Consider the following 8,567-nt stretch of genomic DNA (forward strand, 5'->3'; position numbering starts at 1 on the left):
CATAACTCCATGGTTTTCAAGGGCTGACAGGACTGTCAAGCTCAATAAATGACTCATTGGAGCTGAGGGCAATGGCAAAATCGGCAACAACACTTTAGATTTATAGTGAGGGCATAAAATATGGCACCTTCCCTGTAAGCAGCCATTTACATATTTACCATGGGATGGGGTATTTATATTTAACTAGAGGCCTGGTGCACAAAATTTATGCATGGGGTGAGGGGGGGGGGCAGAGGATCCTCAGCACAACCTGCACCCTCTCCAATTCTGGAGCCCTCAGGGATGTCCTACTGATGGCTTGGGTCCGCTCCCTGTGGTTCTCTGCTCTCTGCAGGGCCTGCCTGCTCCACACCATGGCAATCAGCAAGCAGGCCCTGCTGGGTGCTGCCTGTGGGCTGCACTTGCCTGCTCGCGGGTCGCCGCAGAAATGCCTGCTGGGCTCATGTTGCCAGGGTGACGCTGCCAGCATCCTGCCCCAGCCACTATGGGCGCAGCCATCTTTGTCGTGGAGTGGTGGTTAATTTGCATATTACTCTTTTATTAGTTAGGATAGGCTGAGTGTTTCCCAAGCCTCTGCTTCTAGCACAAGCAGATGGAGGCTGCTTGGTTCCCTGTGTCAGCTCTTGTTCAAGTAGAGCCGGCGCTCATCACTCCAACCTCACGGGGATCATGCTCTGAAGCACCACATGGAATCCTTGGGTGTCTCCAGAGACTCTTTTCTACCTACATGGTGGCCGCTGACTCTCAGATGCCCTCCGCGTGGTGGTCTCTCTTCTCCTCTGTCCCGCCTCTGCCGCCCAAGCTATTGGAACCCTTTCTTTCCAATTCCCACTCCCCATTTCTCCTCAGCCTCACTGATTTTATTTTCCAATCTATATTTTCAGTTTGGCTTAAAAACATGTACCCACACTTACCTACACTCAGCTCTTCTTGGTGGCCCCCAAACCCCTACTTTCTTTTTCAATGTGATTGATTAATTGTAAATATTTGGGAGATTATGCCATTTTCTTCTAACAAATTGCTCTCAACCTGTGGGTCTTGACCCCTTTGGCAGTCGAATAACCCTTTCACAGGGGTCGCCTAAGACCATCCTGCATATCATATATTTACATTATGATTCATAACAGTAGCAACATTACAGTTATGAAGTAGCAATGAAAATAATGTTATGGTTGTGTCACAACATGAGGAACTGTATTTAAAGGGCCAGAAGGTTGAGAACCACTGCTCTAGAGTATTATTCACAGTGTGTACTTCAATAGCTGTGACATAATTTTCAATGCCATAAGACACAATCTATGTAACTATAAGTTCTTACCCTATTTCAGCTCACTCGTGGATTCTGACACAAATTTATTGTTGGTTTTTATTGTTATTAAGGTAAATTGAAGGATAGAATTAACTGAATGGAAGCTCTGCCAGATATTTTGCCAAGTGCTTGACACACATTTTCTCTTAACCTTACAAAGCTGACATTGCTACCCCCGCATTACAGACGTGGGAATCAAGGCTCAAAGGCTGAGCAACTTTGGTCAGTTCACAGAGCTGGCAAACAGTGGGACTGGGGTTTCCCCTCGTCCCAAAGCCATGATCTTCCCACAGCTGCCTCCCCATGTTCAGGTGGCTTGATGTTCAGTTATGTCACTTTAGAGTCCAACATCTTTCACTCACAGCCAAGAGAGTCACCTGGGTTCAGTCACATTGGCTACATGAAAGCCATTCAACTTACAAGGTACACCTCACTGTGGAGGAATGGTCATGGGATGGAAACTATAAGAGGCTCAAGAAGAGGGGTTTCAGATGTCAGGGTTCAGCTTCTACAGCCCCGTCCTCAGCTGCAGAGAGCCTTTCCTCCACCATCTACCGGCCGGACCTTCATTCCCTGCAACATCTTGAGCAGAAGCAGATAAACCCACTCTCCTCTTGGTTGCCCCTGGGGCTCTGAAAATCTACACGGGATCCTCAACATTTGTGATGAAGGAATTCTACGTCCTTTGCTGGGTGCTCTGTGAAGCCACTTGCATTCCCTGTAGGCTGTAAATAAACCAGCCCGGCAGACAGCCTGCTGCCCAGTGGTGTGGCAGGTCTGAGAGCTGCCGCCACTCTTATCATTTCCCAATTTTACTGTCTTTTGTCTTTTGCCCTAAAGATCCTTAGGATCAGGCCCTCTGGTGACTGTCACGTGATCTGGTGCAACCAGGCCTACCTGAGTCCTGAAGACACGCCTGATATGACATGATGTCCCCACTGGAATTTACTATTTATCAAGGGCGCTCAGCACACCTGGCGTTCGTTGCTGCGTCTGCCCTTGGCATTTGCAGTCTAAGCTCAGGAGCCCAGCTCCCAGCTGTTTGTGAGAAGTCACACGTCCAGCGCAGCCTCTGTACCCAGTGGCCTCACACTCTTGGGGTTTTCAAGCATCGTTTCTTCAAAGCTGCAGGCCGGTGTCGCGGGGGTGTCTTTTAAAAGTTTGTTGGCCAACTTCGTGACACGCCACTGCGGCGACCTTGTGCCTGTAACTGCTGAGGTGAACCCTGCTCTCATCACCGTCTGGGCTGCAGGCTGCCGCCTTGCTTTCCGCACTTTCCTGCTTTTAACAGCCTGTTTGAGATCCTGGAACAAGCTGTCAGCCTCCGAGGAGGGATGGTGCTAGAAACAGTGCGGGAGCTAAAAATAAACACCTGCAGACAGGGACAGGCACGCTGTATGGAGAGACTGCAGCCCCGCCAGCCCCCACCGCATCGCGGCCTCGTGGCTTCCCACTGGCACGGCGCAGCCTTGGTGGGGGCACTCTGCCTTGCATGGTGCCAGGAACCATTTCTAAATGGCCCATCGGGGGACAGTGGCCGGCAGCGGCCGTTGTTTGTAGAACGGGCACAGGCTGCCCAAATGGGCTCCTGCCAGTTAGTCACCACCAAGGACAGGACCTCTGATCTTAAGATAAGCACGAGGTGTGACTTAAAAAATCAGATGGACTTAAAATTTGTATTTCGTATGTTTTGCCTGTGCCAAACGAAGTGGCTTTAAATTCAGCAACGACATTTGTCTGCGGGTACTAATAGGGTGATTAGGTAAATAGGGTGGTCTTTATGTTTTACCAGGTCAAAGTTTACCAACACAGCAGCTGTCATGACAGCTCGCACAACAAACCCCCTCTGTTGCATAAAGCAGTTCATTCCTTATTGCCGTAAGGGCACTTAATCCCTGGGGCTCCCATCGCCGGGGCACACCTGTATCCTAGACGTCATATCTGTTAGTGCTTCTCGAAGGGTCTCACAGAGTCATTTTTACGGGGAAGAAATGGTATCTGAGCAGTTAAGTTAAGTGACCTGTCCCAGCCCCACAGCAGAGCGATGCAGCCTGTAACAAAACGACTAACCAGTTCTAGAAGGTGAGGTTTGTGCCAGGTGTGTGCCAGGTGTGTGCTAAGGCCCATACCTGTGTTATGACGCAGCAAGAAGCCCTTTTAGGCGTGGGCTTAACCACCCTGGGAATTGTCAGCTCCAACCTTCTCCTTGTTGGTCAGTGCAGGATGGGGACAGGGGTCAGGTGATCATCTGTCCACTCAGCACAGGGCCAGAGATCTGCTCAGGGTGGGGACTGGGTAAGGTCTCTGTAGCCACACACATTGGGCCACACACTGGGCCATTTTGGGACACGGGTCACGGTTCACAGAACTCTGACAGGGGAAACATGTTAAGAATCCAGAAGGGCTGATAAATAGATTCTACTGTGGTTACAAAAAGTTACTTCACAGCATAGATAGTCCTGAGCAATGAGGATCGATAAATAGATTCTGCTGTGGTTACAAAAAGTTACTTCACAGCATAGATAGTCCTGAGCGATGAGGATCGATAAATAGATTCTGCTGTGGTTACAAAAAGTTACTTCACAGCATAGATAGTCCTGAACAACGAGGATCTAACCAGGCGGGAAGGACTGCCACTAGCACCCACCCCAGGAAACACGGGCTGGCACGCTTCCTGTGCCTGGCTGCGGGCCTTCGCTGCAATTTCCCCGTGAAAACGGATGAACTCCGAGGCGCTTTCTATTCCGATTAAAAATTCCCTCTGTGGTGCTGTCAAGATTGTAAAATACCTAATACAGCAGTTAATTACAATGGCATGAACTACTTTGACCTTTGCAATTATCTGTGTTTTCAGAGGCTGACCCCTCCCAGCTCTCACTGAGAGGTTAGTAATGCTCAGAGCGGGTCGGGGATGGACCCGCCAGCCATGAGCCACGGGAAGACCTGGGAGGTCAGAACAGAGGGAGCTCCAGAGCAGGCACAGCACAGCCCACAGGAACCATTCCTGCTTTCAGGACCCGCTGCGGCCTGGAAATGCTTCTCCCGGCGTCAGCGCAGGCCTAAAGGGAAAATGGTTCTAGAACCTGAGAGGCACCTGCAGCATCAGAAAAACGGAGTTGCATTTCCGCTTCCCCATCACTGCATGTACCACCTCGTCCATGGAGGGTGGATAGGCAGCAGCGAGTAAAGCTACCACCAGGTGCTACGCTGAAGGACTCGCTGAACTCCAATGGCTTAGACCTCAGGCGTCTATGAAGCTGGCCGCGGCACACCCACTTTACAGAAGAGGAATGAGGCACAAAAGGTTTAAAAGGGCTTGTCTGTAGTCATGAAGCTACCAGGTTGTGAAGTGCTGACCTTCCACAGCGTATCTTCTTAACCAAAGCTTCAGGGAGGTAGGACTAGTTTGCTCACTACCTAAGGGTCCAACAGGAGTCTCTGAAATAAGCCTCTCCCTGTACCTGCACACCCGGAGAGATTCCTGCCTGCGGTAATAACCATGATAGCCCTCCTGTCCTTCCTTTTTCTCCCAGTAATACAAGGACAGAGCCTTAAAATAGCACCAGACCCTCTGCAAGTTGCCAGCAAAGGAGACAGGCTCCCTCTGGAGTGTAGGTTAAAGCCACCAGGGTGCTTCCCAAACAGGTCACTTGCTGCATTTGCTGAGATGCTAATAGCTATGGTCAGAGAGGGTACAGGGAGGGGGTCCGGGGTCCCTGAAAGGTTTAAGTAGAAAAATAACAAGTAAAGAGTCTGCATTAGAAAGATACCACACAGTCTGGTTAATGAATGGCAATGAGGATGACAGCGGCCACAGGAAAATTTATCCAGTGCTCACTGAATGCCAAGCACCTTCCTGCATGCTTTATACACATCACCTCATTTAATCCTCTCTAAAATGATTAGGCACTAATATTAGTACTCTTATCTTATAGACAAAGAAACTGACGTAATATGTAGGGAACCTACTTGCTAAAAGTCACCTACCTGCCCAAGTGGGGCTGAGAAGCGTGTGTGGGTGTGCTGGGAAGTCTGGCCGCTGGCTGGGGAGGGCAGGGAGGAGCAGCAGCCCTGGTGTACGGAGCTGGCCAGTGTCCCAGGCATAAAAATTCCCACTGTGACCAATTTCAGGCTCCAGAACAGCACTGTCAGGCCAAAGCTGTGCCCCCAAATGGAGGGGAAGGTAGAGGGCAGATATCACTGGGCCAGGAGTGTTCCTGTAACAGATTTTCTATTAAGTATGAACGGATAAATTCCCTTTATCCGGCTGATTTTATGTAAGGCTAGGCACTAACACCTTGCTGAGAGAGCCCCACCTGTAATTAAAAGGCCTTGAACCCCATCCCCTATTGCCTGTGGGCTACTTGAGAACACCCAGATCCTGTGAAACAATAGACCAAATGAATTCTGCCGAGGATGGCTACTTTCACAGTTTTGTGAATCACTAGCCTAAGGCTCTTTCTTCTATTCTATCCTGCTTCTAAAATCATCGGATACAAAAAGTGTGTCCGTTTCTATAGGCCTCAGATAAACGTCTCACTAAGTAATGTAACTGGACATTGTGAGGTGATGCTACTAACAGTTTTCCCCAAAGTGTCAGGTTACAGAAACATTTTTTTCAATATTAGTCGGGATGAAATACCCTTTAGCAATGACATTTTCTAACTCGGTCTGTATTTCACGTCACCTCCTCATGTTTTTCTTTAGGGCCATCTTTCCCTGCCATCTAAAAGGAACGGGAGAGCTATAGTCACAGGATGGCGCATTAGTGGCTATGACACTTGTTCATCCCTCTGATGTGCAGCTGAGAACCTGGCATAACCCTCGTGCCATTTCCTTTGAGTGTCAAGGAAGTCGGTTACTGAATGAACTGCACACCCTTAGTTACTCCTCGGCCACCGTACCTTGACCTATTTTCAGGAAGCATCTAGTTGACAACCAATTCAATTAACTGTAGGCCCTCATTCAATTAGAGCAGGGGAGCTCAGCCTTCTCATACTTGAGGATTATATTTTCTTAAACACCGACTTAAAAATAATTTATCAGAAATGGCTTTAAAAAACATTTAATCTGGGAAGATGCTAGGGTATAGAGGTGTATTCCCAGGCTCTGGTGTCTGCTGATCTGGGTTTGAGTCCTGCCTCCTTTATTTAAGATCCATGTAATCTAAGACCAGCTTCTTCATCTCACTGGGTCTCACCTCTTGATCGGTAAACTGGGGATTAACACCCAGATCACTGAGTCATTGTGAGGATTAAATGAGTGAGTATAGTTAAGAGCCTAATAGGGTGCCTCCTGCCATGTGTTACTACTATTTATTCAAGTATGTAGGTAAGACATATTTACTTTTTGCATATTAAGATAAACACTTGGTGGGCACAAGTGTTTGTAAACCTTAATGCCTTCAGGATCCTCCAGGATTTGGGGATTACTGATTCAGAGTAGGTAGCCACCATCACACCCTCCTCTTATCACACCCCTTCACACACACTTCTAGACATCCCTTGGCCTACCAAGGGACATTTATAGAGTTTCAAGTAGTATTTGGGTGGCTTGTTTTATAAGAGCATTTTAAAATGTAAGAGAAGCCCCCCGCCCCACATGACAAGAAAATATATATTTTAAAGGCCTCGCCTGAAATAAATCAGAAGATCAAAGGTGTTTCTTATTAGATGTGAGTATCTTCAGGTAGTGGTTGAAATGGAGAATTTGCATTTAAATGGAAAGATTAATGACTAATACAGAAAGCCCATATTTAATCACCATTTCCTTAACACAAATAATTTATATTTTTATACAGATCATTCACCAGAAGTCAGCAAGCGAAAATGATAGGTGTAGTATTTTAGAAAACAATTTCTGTGCCACCAATCACACATCTCAGTTATAAATACTTCTGAGGCTGCGGGTCTCACACTGTCACTTGCGCATGATCTAAATGTTGGTACAGTAATTTGGGTGTAAATATATTTGAGAACGTGTGACTCTCCCCTCCGAGAAATATCTTAAGCAGAAAGGAAAACATCATCCAGGGACGACCGACTCCTCCAGCAACAGTCTGCTCCTTCGCTTTCCCCTCACATCTGGTTGAGCATGGTTTGCACCCCCGCTCCAATTTTAGACAAGTGTTAAAAAAACAATCTTACCCCCTCTTCCGGAATAGCCAGTAGTGAAACCACAAACGGGATTTATTTTCCTTCAAACTAAAATGTGAAGGAATGTTCTGAAAAAAACATGGTCCTCCTCCTATCCCCAGAACCCCTTCGTTGGTATATTTCACATCTACGGTGCAATGCACTTGGTGCTCACCGCTGGCAGGTCAGGAATCATCTTGCTTGTCCTAAGCTGTTCTCCTTCAGAATTAAACACCACCACCACCACCATTTATTCCATGAGCAGGGCACATCATATGCATACAAAGGATGCTTAATGGATCTGGGGCTTCTCTCCTAACACTTAACCAGAAGAATAGCAAAAGTGGACACCTTTGTCCTGGGAAAGAGACCTGAGGGAGGAGAATTACCCCAGGCATTGAACCATATCTGCTCTGCATCTGTGGTTTTAGGTTCGGTGTTGAGCAAATGTTGAAACTTGATTTACTCTCGCTGGAGAATTATAATGAAATGACAAATTTGCATTCAGTAATTTTTCTCAGGGGGAACCAGCCAATCAGAGAGGCTGCAATGCAGACACTGCCAGGCAATCTAATGTTGCTTGCTAGTATTAAGTCCTCCTCTGGGCCCTGAGCATTTATGGAGCTTTTTCAATTCTTTCCTTCTCTACGCCCCCACCCCCTTCATCTTTGTTTTTCTTCCTTACTACCACCCCTCCCCTCGGAAGAAGCAAGAGCAAATTACATTTAGTAAACAAGACAATGATAACTTATTGGAAGCGGGAATGACTAAAGTTATTCTTTGCTCTTAAAGGTTCAACCTGATTCTGGAGTTTGGCCTAGTGTTTAAAATTAACATCGCCCCTACAAATTGGCACCTCTGGACTGTATTGATCTCTTCCGATTGCTGACCAGTACAATTGGCACCACTTCCTTTGCCATTAAGAGGACAGGATGAAATGCATGGGAAAAATATAAGCACTTTACTCAGAAAAGCATGCCAACCAACAGCCATCCTATTGGGTTTGGAATCTTTAGCTCCCAGGACTCCAGATCTGTGCCAATGATGAAAGTATCAGCAAAGGTGGTTGGACTTTGTGGGTGGTGGAATTTGGCCCCAAACCTGAGCAGTGTGAGAGAAGTCTA

At 47.3% G+C, this 8,567-nt stretch overlaps 1 long non-coding RNA gene across 1 annotated transcript in view; it reads right to left on the reverse strand.

Moving 5' to 3' along the window:
- LOC118667931 overlaps window positions 1-2,634 on the reverse strand; it is a 134,856-nt gene extending 132,222 nt beyond the window's left edge. Inside the window, exon 1 of the long non-coding RNA XR_004971457.1 lies at window positions 2,207-2,634. This is a non-coding gene — a long non-coding RNA (uncharacterized LOC118667931). The remainder of the gene's footprint in view (window positions 1-2,206) is intronic.
- Window positions 2,635-8,567: the final 5,933 nt, after the last annotated feature.

This window comes from Myotis myotis, unplaced genomic scaffold (genome assembly GCF_014108235.1).
Source record: "Myotis myotis isolate mMyoMyo1 unplaced genomic scaffold, mMyoMyo1.p scaffold_m19_p_13, whole genome shotgun sequence".
In the NCBI taxonomy this organism is placed as follows: Eukaryota; Metazoa; Chordata; class Mammalia; order Chiroptera; family Vespertilionidae; genus Myotis; species Myotis myotis.